The sequence below is a fragment of the Capricornis sumatraensis genome, chromosome 1 (assembly GCF_032405125.1).
Source record: "Capricornis sumatraensis isolate serow.1 chromosome 1, serow.2, whole genome shotgun sequence".
Classification (NCBI taxonomy): domain Eukaryota; kingdom Metazoa; phylum Chordata; class Mammalia; order Artiodactyla; family Bovidae; genus Capricornis; species Capricornis sumatraensis.
The window spans coordinates 136,494,088-136,513,676 of record NC_091069.1 but is presented as its reverse complement, the minus strand read 5'-3'; positions in this window follow the sequence as shown (position 1 = coordinate 136,513,676).

Here is a 19,589-nt window from a genome sequence, read left to right as displayed (position 1 = left end):
AATGTTAAAGAAAATGAGAGCCCTTCAGTTTGTTTGGGACTTAGGGTCATTTATTTTTCTCATTCATAAAAGAAATAGATTAAGTGAGCAATAAGCACTCCTCTAATCCTAATATTTGTAGAAAAGCTACAAATGCTAATGGGGTGATGTGAAATACACAGAGCTCCAGTCAGTTTGTTGAAAGATTTATGGAACAAAAATAAATTTCCATGGTTTATTAGATGAAGTTGTCTTATCTCAGTTTTGATGATCATACACTTAAGGATTATGTAAGGTCCTCAAACATTTTTATATACATTAACAAAATTGTTCATTTCAGAACAACAAAATCTAATTATTTGTCTTGCTTTCAAGTGATCGTGGGGAAGATGTGGAGAGCAAGAGATAGGAATAAAAATAGAGACCCTCACTGGAGTTGTGGATGACTAGCAGAGGTTTTCGTTAAAGCGACCACTTCATGACAGAAAAAAAGTATGCTTCATTTCATAAATATTAACACTTAAAGAGACCAATCATGAGCCAAATAGAGAACACTGTTAAAGGAAACCCTGCTAATGCTTTGGACAATTTTGTGAATCACTTCTGTTAAGGGCTGGATCAGAATAATAACTCCCTTTCCACTCACTTTGCCACTATACTCATACACATTTGGGAGCATTTATGAATCGTCCTTGAGACTTACTGAACAGAATGTTCTATGAGCCTCACTATGAAATTCGACAAATTCATAAACAACTTACGAAGGAAACAGAGAAATTTCATAGCTTCTGTGCCTACATTAAATTATCTTTATTTATACACTGTTAGATTTGTTTGAGCAGATTCTCAATTTGTCCAAAAGGCAAAAAGCATATTAGTAGCCTACTAGACTTTTCTTCTGTATATAAGAAAGTCATCATACTCCCTAATCCCTATTTCATGCATATCTGGTTTGTATCATGAAAATATGCAGGCATATTAACTTTGTCACCCTATTAATCTACTTCTAAAATAAATATATATTTGTTTTTAATATACATAAACATAATTTGTTTCATTTCTGATCATAAAATAAACAGTATCAATGTACATTTTAAAATATTTTATTTATTTTTTAATTAGTGGAAAATTGCTTTACAATTTGGTGTTGGTTTCTGCCATGCAACAATATGAATTGGTCATAATTATATATATATCCCTTCCTTCCTGAGCCTACCTCCCATCCCCCAACCCACTTCTCTAGACCATCACAGAGCACCAGGCTAGGTTCCCTGTGTTATTTAGTAACTTCCCACTATCTATCTATTTTGGGCTTCCCTCATAGCTCAGTTGGTAAAGAATCTTCCTGCAATGCAGGAGACCCGGGTTCAATTCCTGGTTTGGGAAGATCCCCTGGAGAAGGAAATGGCCACCCGCTCCAGTATTTTTGCCTGGAGAATCCCATGGACAGAGGAACCTGGTGGTCTACACTCCATGGGGCCACAAGACTCAGACATGACATAGCAACTAAGCCATCATCTACCTATTTTACACATGATAGTGTATATATGTCAATGCTACTTTCTCAATTCGTCCCACCGTCACCTTCTCCCACTGTGACCGCAAGTCCATTCTCTACTAGGCTCATCAGCACTATTTTTCTAGATTCCATATATGTGTGTGTGTGTGTGAATATATGATACTTGTTTTTCTCTTTCTAACTTACTTTACTCTAGCTAAATACAAATGACTAAAATTGGTTCCTTTTTATGGTAGAGTAATACTGCATTGTATAAATGTACCATGACTTCTTTATCCATTCATCTGTCAATAGACATCTAGTTTTCTTCCATGTCCTGGTTATTGTAAGTATCATTGTAATGAACATTGGGGTACACTGTCTTCTAGAATTGTGGTTTTCTCAGGGTATATGGCTCAGTAGTGAGACCACTGGGTCATATGGTAGATTTATTCCTAGATTTTTAAGGAATTTCCATACTTTTTTCCATAATGGCTATATCAGTTTATATTTCCACCAACAGTGCTGAAGGGCTCCCTTTCTTCCATATCCTCTCTAGTATTTATTTTTTGTAGATTTTTTTAATGATGGCCATCCTGACTGGTGTGAGGTGATACCTCATTACAGTTTTGAATAACGAGTGATATTATTAGAGTTTTCTTTTCATGAGTTTATCGGCCATCTGTATGTCTTTGGAGAAACTGTACATTCTTAAAATGTGTCAGACAAACACCATTTTTCAAATTGTCTATAATTACAACATGCTAAAATTACTAAAATTAATTTTTGGTGTGTTTTCTCAATAATTAATTTATTAATCGATTTGAAGAATTGGGATCTATATCTGTTCAGCGGCATGCAGTGGAAACTGATTATAGTGCCTTAAAAGGGAAGATGTCTTTCTTAACTTTTCCAAATTTTTTGTTATTATTCTGTTTTGCTTTGGCATAACAGCCAGTACAAATATAGGCAGTCCAGAGTTGCCACAGTGCCTCCAGAGACTGTGATGTACTGTGCTAATTCACTTCAGTCATGTCCAACTCTTTGCCACACCATGGACTGTAGCTACACCAGGCTCCTCTGTCCATAGGATTCTCCAGGCAAGAATACTGGGGTAGGTAGCCTTTTCCTTCTCCAGGGGATCCTCCCAACCCAGGAACTGAACCTGCGTCTCTTACATCTCCCACACTGGCAGGTAGGTTCATTACCACTAGCACCACCTAGGAAGCCCACTCTATATACAATTTTCTCAAAGTCAAAAACTGTATAAACATTCTTGCAATGGCTGCATGTCTATATAATCACTCATTTATTCAATCTATTATTTTTTAACATAATTTTTCTTTTAATATTAACTTACTGTATTTGTGGCCCATGATGCTTTATGCAAAGGATTATGCCAATTAACATGTTGATATTTTAGACTTTTAGGTTTGATTTTAGATTCTGTTCTTTTTTAGTAACATAAGAAAATATGCTATCTTAATTTTTTAATCATTTTTCCAGTAAATTTTCTATATGCATATTTCTTTGTCTAGCCTTATCCTTAGCTTTTACATTATTTTAAATCATGGTCTTAATGAATACCCTTTAAAATTGAGTTGGGATGGGCAAACTTCAAAAAGACTGGTCCTTTGTTTTACCACAATTAAATACAGAAGCATGTATTAAAAATGTATACTATGATCAAAAATCTTGTATTAGCTGGAACCTCAGTAGAATCACTAATATTAGATAAAGGAAATATGAAAATAAGAGCTAATCTGTCCTTTTATTATAAAAGGAAAAAGAAAAAATCTTTTCAATTGAGATTTCAACTGTTTCTAATAAATGATAATTTTAAAAAATAGCCCTCTTTTTATTACTAATGATTGAGAGATTAAATATGAAATCAAGAAATTAAAAGCAACAAAATTCCTTGCCCTATATTAATGCTTGGCCAGGTATACTTTCCTGTCCCTGTGTTAAAAAATGCTGGGAACAAGCACTAATAAAATAACTTAGCTTCTTGATCCATAAAATATCAACTACTACAAGCTAAGACTATATTAACTAAAGAGTTTACTTAATGGCTTGCTCATCAGTTTTGTAAAACCTCACCTTTCAGTATCCACCAATCCAAAGTTGCTGCTGCTGCTGCTAAGTCGCTTCAGTCGTGTCCAACTCTGTGGGACCCCTGGTGGGGCAGCCCACCAGGCTCCCCCGTCCCTGGGATTCTCCAGGCAAGAACACTGGAGTGGGTTGCCATTTCCAATGCATGAAAGTGAAAGTGAAGTCGCTCAGTCGTGTCCGAGTCTTCCGGACCCCATGGACTGGACTGCAGCCTACCAGACTCTTCCATCCATGGAATTTTCCAGGCAAGAATACTGGAGTGGGTCGCCATTGCCTTATCCAATCCCAAACTGCCGCTGCTGTTGCTAAGTCGCTTCAGTGGTGGCCAACTCTGTGCAACCCCAGAGACAGCAGCCCACCAGGTTCCCCCATCCCTGGGATTCTCCAGGCAAGAACACTGGAGTGGGTTGCCATTTCCTTCTCCAATGCATGAAAGTGAAAAGTGAAAGTGAAGTCGCTAAGTCCGGTCCGACCCTTAGCTACCCCCATGGACTGAAGCCCACCAGGCTCCTCCGTCAGTGGGATTTTTCACGCAAGAGTACTGGAGTGTGTTGTCATTGTCTTCTCCAATCCAAAGCTACTACATCCTAAACTTTGACTAATCCCTGCAAATTCTGAATCATCCAAGACCTGACTTAACATTACCCAGCTCAGACCGTTAGACTCTGTAAATATCTTCCTCTTATATCCTACTTTGAGATACTAAGTCTCTGTCAATATGCTGTTCTTGCTCACTGCTACAAATCTATTAATACTAAATTTAACTATCCCTGATTCACAGATTTTTATGATGGCTCCTGGAGTGACAATAGTAATCACTGAATAATTTTATGGTCTGGGATCAAAAATATCAAAAACATCTAATGTCATATGATTAAACACAGATTTACCTTAAATCTAGATCACTTCACTTGGTAATTACCTGGTGATGATTAACAATAAAAATCTTAAGATGACCACTAGGAAAATTAATAAAGGCAACGTTGTATTTGTTTTCCAAAAACTAACAAAAACTGTGACTTTTTAGCATATTTTGATCATTCAGAATGCAATCTTGATCAGTAACAATAATGAACTCCCCCAATCAATGTTAAAAAATGGCAAAAACAAGCCAAAAACCAAAATTGGTGAAAATCTAACAGCACAATATATTTTTTTAATTAATAGAAAACTGCAAATAGTTTAGATTTAAGAGATGATGTTTATACTGTTTGGATATTATAAACTGGAGTGAAAAGTTTGACAGGCCATTTGGGGCTTTTGTAGCATTTCAAGTCAACTTTCTCTGAACTGGTAAAGCAAGCTACCCTGACATAAGGAAAGAGAATGCATAGCTCCCTCCCAGTGGGTATCTTGTGTTTAATAACCATCACTATCAGAAATGTCTGCTTTCCACCAAATTAATATCCTGCGTGTACCTTCTGACAAGCTGATTTTCTCTCATTCTAACATCAGAACACAGTGGTATCAATCTCTGAAGATCTCTTTGCGGTAGTACACATGGGACACTTTTGGCAGGGTAATGTTTCATTCTGGATCGAAGTGGTGAAAGGATAGATAGAAAGGAAAGAATAGGGGAAAAAATTAACTAGAGGAGCCCTGAATGCACTATCAGAAGGTGAGATAAAGGAAATTCTGGGAAAGTTGCCCACACTCACAGACATTCTATCATCCACCCCCGCACCCTCCCCCATTTTCTCTTATTTAAAGACATTGGAACAGAAATCAAAATTGCCTTTGAGAAAGGTTAATTCATTTTGACTCAATTACAAAGCTTCTATATAACTTGAATTCCATTAATAAGATAGTCTTTAACCTTCCAACCTTCCCCTTAGACTAAAGAATTCAAATTCCTTTCTTTGTTGTTTTGCTCTATCTCCCAGGCTTATCAATATTCTCTATCTGCATCCAACTCTTCGGCAAAAAATCAGAGAGTCTTCTAAAGGCCTAACTAGATTAGAGGCATGGACTCCTTTTTCTATATTGCTGTCCCCTTTAGTTTGGCTCTTACAGAATATATCTACAAATATATGTTTCCAGGGGTAGCATCACAGCATGTGGCTGTAGTGATTTTCTCATGACACCAGCAGTCCAAGTTCACACAGCATGTATGTGGAGCAGATGGAGTTGACGTGATAGAATAGGAGCAGGTTGCCTTTCTAAGAGGACTGTGTCTAGCATTTCTTGGAAACACTCAAAAGTGCATCCTTAGAGAAGGCTCTAGGTTAATAGGCCACATTCTTTCTGATCAAAAGAAGCTCTTGAAAACATGCTCTTCTGTTTCTACTGTAAAGGTTACCATAGTTCATTAAAAAAAGTAAAAAAAAAAAAAAAAAAAAAATTGCCCACCCCTTTTTTTGCAGATAATTTAAACTCTTTGGAAATCAATACAACACAAAAAAACAGGTGATAAGAACACTGTGTTAACATAATGACTCCTTAAATCACAGATCTAATATTGTTCCTGAGAACTCTGGCAAGAGGAAAAAAGCATCAAGAAATTTAGATAATAACATTTTTTGCTGGCAGACTGCAGAAAAAATTGACTGCCATAAGGTGAGTGAAAACATGTATCTTTAATTAAATATTAATAAACCATCTGAATATAGTCCAAAACATGAGGAGTACCTAAATAAAATGCCTGAATGCATGGTTGCCTTGTTAAAGGCTCTCTTCAACTCAAATGATACATTAAAACAAAAAAATATATCAAAGTTGGAGGTAATAATTCTGTTAAAAATTTATATACAAAGGAAGACTGAAAGTGAAAGTTGCTTAGTCATGTCCAACTCTTTGCGACCCCATGAACTGTAGCCTGCCAGACTCCTCTGTCCATGGAATTCTCCAGGCGAAAACACTGAAGTGGGTAGCCTATCCCTCCTCCAGGGGATCTTCCCAATCCAGGAACCAAACTGAGGTCTCCTGCATTGCAGGTGGATTCTTCACCAGCTGAGCTACCAGGGAAGCCTAGATCCTGCCATAATCAATAATACTGGAATTAGATATAAGTGCTTCAGTTGTGGGAAACCCTATCTGATCAGCTAGACCTTAACAAACTGTAAGCTATTTACCCACATAGACTAAGACGAAGCTCCATGGGCTAAAACTTCCTTCATAAGATCCCTCATCAAAATTCTTACATTCAGAAGGGATTGGGCAATTCACAAACTATAAATACAACTAGAGGTATATACAGTGAAAAATATTCAATCTTACTACAACCAAAGAAATAGAAATTAATAAAATAAGGAGAAGCTGTTTCCATCTATTGCCTTGGAAAATTTATATGACAGTACCCAATGCTGATTTGGGAAAGAAAATTGCTAATATTCATTAAGAGTTGTAAATAAGTTCATATTCTTTAATAATCATAGTAAAAGTATATGACTCAACATCTTTATTGCCTGAGAATTATCTCCATATCAAGAAGCTGTGCATTTCCAAGGAACTGATTTGATTTCATTTTATAATACTGGTAATTGAATAACTAAATCTCTATGCTAACCAACACTCCCTATCCCCTACTTGACTACAAAAATCTCAAAATCTAATTTGTTGTACATTTCTAATGAATGTGTAGAACTTGACAGTATGCATTTCATGCTTCTTGCTCCAATTTTCTCTGTTTTTTCTATGCTTATTTTCTCATCTCACTGATTTCCTCAGGTGCTCTTTTCATTATGTTATTTTATACTTTTTGTAATCTATTTTATGTAAACACTATTGAGAATAAAACAGGATATAAATAATTGTTCATCAAATAAAGTGCTATGTAGAAAATAATTTTAATAGTACCCAAAGTATAATTAAATGCATAAGAAATGTCTGAAAACTTGAGTTAAAAGATATGAGATTATCTCATTCCACTTGCATATGGAATAGAAATAAAAAAAGAAAAAGTGAAAAACTAAACTCAGAAAACAGATTAGTGGCTGGCAGAGTTGGGAGAGTGGCAAAAATTGGTGAAGGTGGTCAAAAGATACAAATTTCCAGTTATAAAATAAATCCTGGAGATTCATTGTAGAGCATGGTATATAATAAGATATTATTAACTATTTCAGTCAATATTATTAATACTATTTTGTGTATTTGAAAGTTGCTAAGAGTAGATATTAAAAATTCTCTTTCTAAGAAGGTAAGTTTGTAATAACTACATATGGTGATGGATGCAATTAGACTTGTAATATATACATATATTGGAGAAGGCAACGGCATCCCACTCCAGTACTCTTGCCTGGAAAATCCCTTGGAGCCTGGTAGGCTGCAGTCCCTGGGGTCGCTGCAAGTCGGACATGACTGAGCAGCTTCACTTTCACTTTTCATTTTCATGCATTGGAGAAGGAAATGGCAACCCACTCCAGTATTCTTGCCTGGAGAATCCCAGGGACGGGGGAGCCTGGTGGGCTGCTGTCTATGGGGTCGCACAGAGTTGGACACTACTGAAGCGACTTAGCAGCAGCAGCATATACATATATCAAATTGTTATATTGTATACCTGAAACTAACTTAAACTTATATGTCAATTACATATTAAAAATAAAGTTTTTTAAACTTACAAAGAAAACCATTAATAGAATGTAATATAATCTGTAAAAACTAAGATAAACATAGAAATAAAATGGAACATTTACAATAAAAAATTTAAACTGATATAAATTATAATATAAATTTAAGTGAAAACATAAGTGGTAAGTATGTTTACATGCACAAACTTGTGGACATAAGAAGTACACAAGTTTGTGCATTTGACAAAGAGAGGGAAAAAGAAAAGAGAGAATATATGTCCACATGTACCTACAAGAAGAAATACTTAAAAATATCAATATTCTTACTAAAAGAGATTTGCTTGCTGTTTTATTATATTTTCAAATACTGTTTCCACACTATTGCCATAACATAAAATTCTTCTGTCTTTTTAACAGAATTAAATGTTGTCAAATTTTGTTAAATGTTGAATATTTTTACCTTACTTTTATAATGAAGTGAATTTAATAACTTTTACCTGGCCAAGGCCACGGTCCTTAGGCAGACAAATTCTACAATTTACATTTTATTAATGAGGCATTTGAGACCCGGATCATCAAAGCGACTTCCTGAGGCCAGAAACGGTGCTCAAGCTAGGCAGAAATTAGAGCTCCAGAACCCTGGCAGATTTCCGTTCTTATGGTAGTGCTTTTTCTACTGCAATTAGGCTCCCTGTCTCTTATTAGGCCTGTCTTCTAAGCCTGCTCCCAGATAACCTTTGAATCAGACTCACACATGATGTAGGCATATTTGTAATGCTTATTTTCACAAAGTTTAAATTAATTTCAAGCTTAGTTGAACCGCACTGTCAAGTGTATGTTGGAGGAGCCCCCGACATTTCATTTGGAATTTCATCTTCTGTTCGGAGGAGAACTGTAATCACTCCACGGAGATGAGAGTGGGCACAGACCAAGGAGGTGAGCAACCATTAAATTGGGAGGTGTGAGTGGGCAGAAGGGGTATGTTTTAGAATCTCTGAAGCCCCTAACAGAGACAGGAGGCGAGCAAAAGGGAGAAGGGAAGCGGTGAAGTCTGGCGTCAGGCTGACAGCAGAAATGTGAGGGGAATCTGTTCAAGTCAGTGCTCAGGCTGAAGGCAGCTGGACGATGACAGGGAAGCCACAAGGGTCACTGCTCACACAGCACTTGTGCGTGACTGAGGGAGCTGTGGGGCCTGGAAGAGAGAAAGCAGCTGTGCTGTGAGGTGGATCCAAGTGCTGAGGCAGAAGCAGGTGGTCACAGGAGGAGGAAAAGATGAGGCCAGTGTTGTGGAGCAACCCCCTCAGGTTGGCTCCTGTGGAAAGGCTCTATGAAGATTAACATGTAGGGGGAAAAGCATTTATTTTGACTAATCATCCTCGAAAACAATTTTGACACCTACAATGCAGAAAGGAAGGGCTACTGTGGACAACAAAGCAAGAAATGTAGATTTCTCCAGGGCTAAGTTGTCTCAGAAAGAACGATGGCTGCAAACACGTGTCCATGAAAGATGAGGTGGTCAGTGAGGAATCCTTCCCTTTCTTCTGACTTTTCAGTTGACTGATATGTGCCTCCAAGCAAGCTGCTAAATCTCTTTGAACCTATCTTTCTATTGCTAAAAAAAAAAAAAAAAAATGGATATCTGGCTATTAAACATATTCCACTTTCCAGAGAGTAAAAGTTCCCAAACATAAAAGCTACATATGCAAAATACTCACTTTCAAGAGACAATGTATTCGTGTTGTTGTTACAAATACAAGTAAAATGAAATCCTCTTAATATGTATATTTTTTATCTCTAAGAGCACATTCTGAATTATTGAATGGAACCAGTCATGTTGTTTTTTGTTTTTACTTTAAACAATTTCTATTATATTTAGTAATAGAGAAAATCAGACTTGTAAAACTCCCTTCATGTTGGCTATTTTAATGGAGATAAGTAAAAAGCACATTTCAAATTATCCCTTTCCACATACCCAAGGAAGATAAAATTTTAGAATGTGCTCAGTCTACAGAGACTAACACATTCTGTTTTGCTGATGAGAAGGCCACAGTTTCATTCCAACATGGATACACTTTTGACCCCCCCCCCAAAAAAAAATTAATATAAAACAAAAGCCAGAGCCATTGTTAACTTACTAGGAAAAAAGTGAAATAAACTGAACATGAACTATATCATTCTTATAGTTTTGTGCATTTTTAGGGAAATATTTAAAATAAAGAAACTGTTACTTTCAATGAAGTAGTACTACACACACACAGGACTACTACTGTTAAGCCCATTCCTATATTAACTTCTTCTAAAGTGTTTGCCAAGCTTAACTAATATTGAATACGGATTTCCAAATTCCCACACCATAAATTCTGAATCAGTACATCTCAGGTAGGGCAAAGTAATCTGTATTTTTAACAAGTACCCTAGGGAACAAGGAAGTTTAAGAAGCATTGCTGTAAAAGACCACTTGGTACTGCAGTAGGTAAATAACTCAATTCACCTAGGTTCTGTCTAAGAACAGACCATCCGTGACAGTACTAATAAACTGTGCATGAAATTGATTTCATCTATATTGGAGACATAATTTGTCCTGCAAGACGTCTTGTATACTTTTGATTCACACTTTCATTTCAGTTGTTCGTTTGGTCTGTGATCTTGTGTATAACCTCATTTACAGAGAGGATTTTAATTTTTCTCAATTACAGAGTCTGCTTTTCTCATTCCCTGCTGTTTACTGATATTTTTTCAATGAAGAGATCTCCAGTCCTGGCATCCAATTTCTTCTAACTGATTTCAGTCCAAAGTAAAAGCTTAAACCCAAACAAAGCTCACTGCAAAGAACATGGTCAGAGCAGAATGGAAGTTGCACTTTTGATAATTCTATCTTTTGTTTTCGCTTTGTAAATACCTTTTCATTTAATGTAAACTAGAATGGATGTTTGAGTGAATTTTAGACACAAATAGTGTGGTTACCCTCTTATTATCATTGCCACCATGCTCACTGGTGCTGTGTTATAATAGGATTAGACTAAAACAAGAAATAGCCATTTGAGTTTGTTTCCTTGTTTTACAACCTTTTCACATTCCAGCTTCTTCACATAAAAGGATTAACAGAACAGAGTGCACTGTACCAGAATACTAAATGTCCTCACATTCTATGTCCTTGAGCAAATTTGAACTGGGGGAGAAAGAAAAAGAAATATTTGTTAAAAGAAATACAATGAAGTAACAGGCATATGCACAAAGATAAATACTGCCACCATCTCAGCTATGTGTTCTGAATAAATAAAACACTTTAAAAAACCACACAAACTCCTTTGATCACTAGTTTTCTATTCTGTAAGTTGCTGCTGTAGATCTACATGCTACCTAATTTACGACCAGTGAAGATGTCAAGCAATGAGAGAATGGAGTCATATTCTGGTTGTCATATAGGTGCCCATCCAAGTTATGCATTATGTTTGAAACCATTTTCTTACAAAGATAAAGGGAGAACAATCATATCATTTGTTATTACTAAGAGGATTGTGAATGTTAAATCGGTTGAGATTCGTCCAAATAACCAAGTTTTAAGATTTGTGAAAGAAAGGTTCATTTATTTTCAATAATAATAAATAAAGCATCGTTTAACCAAAACCATAGTTTTTATTTCTTGAATATCTATAAAGTAAAAAAGCATGAAGAAATAGTCAATAAAATAGTCCATTACAGTTATAAAAATAAAGCTGAAACAGTATCATTCTAAATTCTCACCACATGAGAGAAAAAAAGAATCTTTGCTAAAAGAAGTATCCAGACCACAAACATAGGAGAAAAATATGAACTTTAAATTACAATTTCTTCCCTTTAACTCCCTAAGCAAACATAAATATTTAAAACCCAAAATAAATTCTATTTAAAAAATATATTTTCTAAATAAAACATGTGTAAATATTAAGTGATCTCAAGAGTAGTTTTAGAAGCCACAGTAATACTTTATTTTATTTTCTTTGTGACTCTGATAAGGCCAAAGGATGAATAGATTTTTTTTGACATTCAATACCAACAAAATTTTTTTATAAAACTTGACAGGCTGATTTTAAAATATATATGAAAGGGTAAAGTGTCAAGAATAGTCAAGAAATTTTTGCAGGAAAAAGAGAGTTGGAACTTTCTCCACCAGATATCATGACTTATTATAAAGCTATAATAAACATGTCAGTGTAATCTTGTGCTGGGAATTTACAAACTAACAGTTTAAATAAAATAAAGAGTGTAGAGAGATAGATTCATATATGGAAACAATATATGAGAATGGTGTCATGCAAGATCCGTTGAAAATGAAAAAATACTCAGGGGAACTGAAAAAAATGATCATCTATATGTAAAATATTGTAGAAAATTAGATCCATATCTCATACTTTACATGTAAACAAATCTATATAGATAAATAACATAAATATTAAAAGTTAAGCTTTAACTTTTAGTATAAGATACAGATTAATATCTTCCTGACCTCAGGACAAAGAAGGTTTTCTCATATAAGACAGGAAAAAAGAGTTATATAGGATATTACTGATAAAACTGACTACTTAATTTAAGAATTTCAGTTTACTCAAGAGGTAACTTAAAATAGGAGAAAATACTAAGTAAAAACTGGTAGGATATATTTGCAATAACATAACTGACAGGAGAATAGGGTCAAGGATATATTGAAAGGAAAGGAACCTTTCTAAAAATCAATTCAAAAAAGACAGACAATGCAATAAAAAAAATAGGCAAAACATATGAATATGAAACACAGATGACCTTTAAGGATATGAAGACATGCTCAATCCTCTTTCTGGTTAAGGAAAAGCAAATTGAAGCCATAATGAGATATCATTTCTTATTGATTTTATGGACAAAAATTAAGAATTTCGATAATACTACATGCTACATGCTAGTGTGGTTAGCTTCAACCCTGGAAACAGGGTCTTCACAGAAATAAATAATGTAAAACAAAGTCATTACAGTAAGCACTAACCCAATATGACTGATATCCTTCCTTATGAGAAGAGGAAATTTGAAAACAGACGAAAGACCATGTGAAGATACTGAGAAAAGATGACCATCTCTGAATCAAAGATAAACACTTCAGAAGAAAGCAAGCCTGCCAACAGTTTGACTCTGGACTTCCAGCCTTCAAGACTGTGAGGAAATAAATTTTTGTTGGTTAAGCCACTCAATCTGTGGTACTTTGTTACAGCAGCCCTAGCAAACTAATACACCACACAAAACTTGATCTTAGGTAGAAAGCGAGGTGTTCAGCGAGAATTGATGAGTCCAAGTCATAGAAAACCATTACAACTAAATTTCAATACAAAATACAGAAGGGCAATTGGTGGATGTTCAATGATTGTCAATATCATTTCAGATCCAACTCAGGCATACAAATCAGATACATCTATCCTCATTAGGAACACAGGGCTGACGTTGAGAGGAATCGGTAGTTTTCATTCAAGAATTCCTTAAATTTTTGTATAAATGCAGATCTATTTTCAGGATTCATAATGCCATACCACCATAGGAACTAGACGCTTATATTTCTTGCTTATTTGTTTTGTCTGTTCCCATCTCGTATTCACTATATTTCTTAAACTGTCCCTCAACTTCAAGATCTGCTGTCAGCCAAATATATGGGCATGTGACATAAATGAGGCCATGAGATGCTTCTTACCAGGGAATAAATCTTTTCCAGTGACAACAGGTACAAACATTATGACTTTCATTGGTCCCATTGATTTTGTGTCCTTTTCTTTAATTAAAAAGATAATTATATTCTGCAACTATGTTAGCATAATAATAAGTATTGTACGAGCTAGATTATATTAACTTTTTCTTCTTATTTAAAATTAAAAAAAAAAAATCTGTGGGCATTTAATAGCTTTGTGCTTGATAGGTAAGTTAGCCTTACCCAGAAGTCTAGAGGAGGAAGGAATTCACTCTTTATGCTAAAGTGATCTAAGAAGAATCCTTGCCTTGACTTTTACCAGACTCCTACTTTTTAGCATTATAGAGTATTTTAAATTGCCTTTTCAAGTCAGAATGATGTGGTCTTAGTCTCCTATCTTGTCTCTTAAAAGTGGAATTAAGCCTTCACAGTCTATGCATCCTAAAACAAGTTTGCTAGTACAGAATGCTCCTGCTGTATGACACCAATCAGTATTTTAAGCACCAGAGTTGTTTCTGAATTTAGAGGAGACTGTATCATTTTCAAACCACACACTATGTAAGTGAACCCTCAGTTTGATTTAAAAAATACATTATCTTTATCAAGAGTTCTCTTAGGTATCAGTAAAAACATCAATTCAGTTCAGTTCAGTCACTCAGTCATGTCCAACTCTTTGCAACCCCAGGGACTGCACGATGCCAGATTTCCCTCTCCATTACCAACTCCCAGAGCTTACTCAAATTCATGTCCATTGAGTTGGTGGTACCATCCAACCATCTCATCCTCTGTCATCCCCTTTTCCTCCTGCCTTCAATCTTTCCCAGCATCAGGGTTTTTTCCAATGAGTCAGTTTGTCACATCAGGTGGCCAAAGTACCGGAGTTTCAGCTTCAGCATCCATCCTTCCAATGGATATTCAGGACTCATTTCCTTTAGGGTGGACTGGTTGGATCTCCTTGCAGTCCAAAGGACTCTCAAGAGTCTTCTTCAACACCACAGTTCAAAGCATCAATTCTTTGTCACTCAGCTTTCTCTATGATCCAACTCACATTCATATATGACTACTGGAAAATTATAGCTTTGACTAGCGAGACCTTTGTTGGCAAAGCAATGTCTCTGCTTTTTAATATGCTGACTACATTGATCATAGCTATGGATTCCCTGGTGGCTCAGACGGTAAAACCATCTGCCTACAATGCGGGAGACCTGGGTTCGATCCCTGGCTTGGGAAGATTCCCTGGAGAAGGAAATGGCAACCCATTCCAGTATTCTTGCCTGGAAAATCCCACGGACGGAGGAGCCTGGCAGGCTACAGTCCATGGGGTAGCAAAGAGTCGGGCATGACTAAGAGACTTCACTTCACTTTCTTCCAAGGAGCAAGTGTCTTTTAATTTCATGGCTGCAGTCACCATCTGCAGTGATTTGGGAATCCAAGAAAATAAAGTATTTCACTGTTTACATTGTTTCCCCATCTATTTCCCATGAAGTGATGGAACTGAATGCCATGATCTTAGTTTTCTGAATGTTGAGGTTTAAGCCAGCTTTTTCACTTCTCTTTAACTTTCATAAAAAGGTTCAAAGGTTCTTAATTTCTCTTTGCTTTCTGCCATAAGGGTAGTGTCATCTGCATATCTGAGGTTATTGTTATTTCTCCTGGCAATCTTGATTCCAGCTTGTGCTTCATCCAGCCCGGCATTCTGCGTGATGTACTCTGCGGGAGAGCTGGGTTTGACCCCTGGGTGGGGAAGATCCCCTGGAGAAGGAAATGGCAACCCACTCCAGTATTCTTGCCTGGAGAATCCCATGGACGGAGGAGCCTGGTAGGCTACAGTCCTCAGGGTCGCAAAGAGTTGGAAACGACTGAATGACTTCACCTCACCTCACTTCACTCTGCATATAAGTTAAATAAGCAGGGTGACAAATACGGCCTTGCTGCTGCTGCTAAGTCGCTTCAGTCATATCTGACTCTCTGCGACCCCATAGATGGCAGCCCACCAGGCTCCCCCGTCCCTGGGATTCTCCAGGCAAGAACACTGGAGTGGGTTGCCATTTCCTTCTCCAACGGCCTTGACATACCCCTTTCCCAATTTGGAACCAGTCTGTTGTTCCGTGTCCAGTTCTAACTGTTGCTTCTTGACTTGCATACATATTTCTCAGAAGGCAGGTCAGCTGGTCTAGTATGCCCATCTCTTTAAGAATTTTCTATAGTTTGCTGTGAACCATACAAAGACTTTGGTGTAGTCAATAAAGCAGAAGTAGATATTTTTCTGAAACTCTCTTGCTTTTTCAGTGATCCAGCATGTTGGCAATTTGATCTCTGGTTCCTCTGTCTTTTCTAAATCCATCTTGAACATCTGGAAGTTTTGGTTCATGTACTGTTGAAGTCTCATTTGGAGAATTTTGAACATTATTTTGCTAGTGTGTGTGATGGGTGCAGTTGTGTGGTAGTCTGAACATTCTTTGGCATTGTCTTTCTTTTGTATTGGAATGAAAACTGACCTTTTCCAGTCCTGCTTGTGGCCACGGCTGAATTTTCCAAATTTGCTGGCATATTGAGTGAAGCACTTTCACAGCATTATCTTTTAGGATTTGAAATAGCTCAACTAGAATTCCATCACCTCCACTAGCTTTGTTCATAGTGACGCTTCCTAAGGCCCATGGTCAAAGAGAAAGCAAATCTTCAAATACTTATTTTCTGAAAAATCATATGTTAAGACAATTTAGCACCCAAATACCCCCAAGGCATGAGAAATACAAATAGAATGAAAAATGAACAGCACCACATTTTTTTTTTTTCATACGAGCAAGGTGACCTAACACTACACACTAATGCATTGACTTTATTTCAAAAGCAAGTATACTTCTACAGTACCTGGTGGTCTAACAATAATACAAATATAAGTCAAAGGGCTGAGATTAAGATGAGGAGGAGTGAGGAACCTGGATGGAAATTTTCAATGGAGATCCAGGGGCATACAATTGCTAAAATATAAATTTTATTTTATAATTTCAGGCTAACCCTAACCCTGAAATTAAATAAATGCATGCTTAAAATTTGTACTTTAGACTCCTCACTTTCCTTATCTTCGTTCTAGTCCTCATAAGCCAACATATTAGCATAATCACAGAGGCAAAGGTAAAATATGCTCATAATACTTGATTTGATATTTTCAAAGCCTTTCAAAAATTTGCTTTAAAATCAGTTTCCTATTCTCTAGAATCTGGACATGAAGAAAAAATAATGACTAGTCATGCTCTTGCAAATCTCTTCAAATACAGTAAGATAAAGAGGTATTTAGTATACAGTCTGATTTATCCTTTTTCTTCAAGTCTTCATGCTCCCAATCCTTGCATCTCTCATACCTTTTTAATTATTGATTTTATTATCTGCCAGGTGTTTCGGATGGTAAAGTGTCTGCCTGCAATGCAGGAGACCTGGGTTTGATCCCTGGGTTGGGAAGATCCCCTGGAGAAGGAAATGGCAACCCACTCCATACTCTTGCCTGGAAAATTCCATGGATAGAGGAGCCTGGTAGGCTACAGTCCATGGGGTAGCAAAGAGTCAGACAGGACTGAGCGACTTCACTTTCACTTTTATTTGCTGTGGTCCTCTCAGAAGTTACATTGGCTTAGCTATGTAACAAATATTGCTGAACTGTAGATGAAGAAAATCACTAAACTATAAAATGTCTACATTAATTTATAACCTTTGTTGTGAGTATGTAGTTCAGCCCACAAAATCAAGTGTTAAAAAATAGCATTTTCTTCATTTTTCTATTGAGGAAATTAGTTTCTGACTCTGTGCCTCTGTGTGCCTGATAGAAAAAATTTAATCTTACTCATACCTTAATATCTCCTTTCACCAACCCCAGGATTGCTCACTAATTCTAGGATCTGAAACAGTGCCAAAGCTTTCAGGTAGGGTTGGAGGCACTGATAAAAAGTCAACAATCAGAGTTCACAGAGTTTATCCAGGCTCAACCTTAAAAACAATACCATTTTCAATATAAACACAACACAATCTAATAATATCTCTTAAGAGGTATTATTAAAGGGTCAACACTAGTGAAAAACTCTTTGATAAAAAAAGATGTATTATTGTTAACCAATACACAAAGTGAAAAAAAGAGATAACTGAGAAATTATCAATAATGAAGAGAGGTCAACAGCTAATTGAAGCATTAAGCAAAGGCCAATCATGGAAAAGGATTGCAATTTACCCAATATTGCTAAAGCAATATTTCTGCTTCTGCTTCACCAGGGCACAGCTAATTAATTTTCATGCCAGAAGGAGAACTTAGGTGAATAAGCATTTTTAACTCATATTTTAGTTCCACTAATCAGGGTCTACTTCAGAGCTGGCCTCTAAGAAAAGTTCAAAATGGTGGGAGAAACAGGAGAGGAAAATTTCTCCATTAATGTAAGAAACAGCCTGAGGGTTTAATTCAGTTTCTTGCTTTTCAAAGGCAAGGGCACTTAGGAAAGGATTAAAGAGAAAGCAAGTAAAGTAGGATCCATCTCTTGCTACCAGTCTTGTAATCTCGTTTGACATTGCCTCTTTCCACTGAAAGTCCCACCTGATTTCTAAATATAAGGAACTTTGACTGTTGATTTCTAAACAGGTATCCTAAATTTGCCTTTGTTAGTACATTGACTCTAACATTTTGAATGGATAACAGAGAATACTCTTGATTGTTCATAGTTCTTTTGAAGAACTACTTTAGAAATCATTTCCTAATCTGCAGGGAAAAAAAAGAGAAGAAAGCATTAGGCATACTTGAGCTGATTTAAACATAATCTAAGTCAAAGACATGAGTTTCCTCTGAGACAAACTCCTTTTAAGAGAACATCTTGATCTCTGCTCACTTCCTATCATAAATAATTAAATCAAAGATTCAGTAAAATGGCAGCTTCCATTTAGTTCGTATTAATCACTACTACAGAGTACTGAAAAAGTGACATGTGGTTTTAAAACCATGATGTGATTTTGCTTCATAAAAATATATAACTACCATGGTTTGGTTATAACAGCCTTCATGTAAGTGCATGAAAGCAGAGAAACACTAAACTTCAGAAGTAACACTTCATAATAGGCTATAAACAAAATTTTTTAAAAATCATTACAATATCAGAAACTCAAAAAAACTATTTTTTCATTATAAACAGTAATTTAAATGAAGTTTTATACATGCATAGACACATACACACGCATACACACACATGAATATTAATATAACAGGTGGAATTGTTTATGTTATCACAAATAATGCATTCTGTAGTCACTGTTATTCTGGAATTATCTCCTGAAAATAATTTTAAAGCAAAGATACTTGAGTAAAGTTTAAAAATTAAAACTGAAACAGGAGGGAAGAGGGCAGGGCACAGCCTTTAAGAGGTTGTCCTTTTAAAAGGTATGTCATGGCCATAGGACATGATAAAGACTGGTTAAAACCAGCTGGATCCAAGATGACAGAAGAGTCAACTTCCAGTAGACCTTGAGCCTCATCACAGGCTGTAATATATTAACATGCTAAATGACACCCTCACTAGGGCCATGGCAGTATTGAGGCTGACCATAAAAGGCCAAAAAGTGGGTGGTGGCCCAATTCCTGGAAATCTCCACTGTGCTGTGCTGTGCTGTGCTTAGCTGCTCAGTCTAGTCGAACACTTTCCAACACTATGGACTGTAGCCTGCCAGGCTTCTCTGTCCTTGGGGATTTTCCAGGCAAGAATCCTGGAGAGGGTAGCCTATCCCTTCTCCAGGGGATCTTCCCTACCCAGGAATAGAACCAGGGTCTTCTGCATTGGAGCCA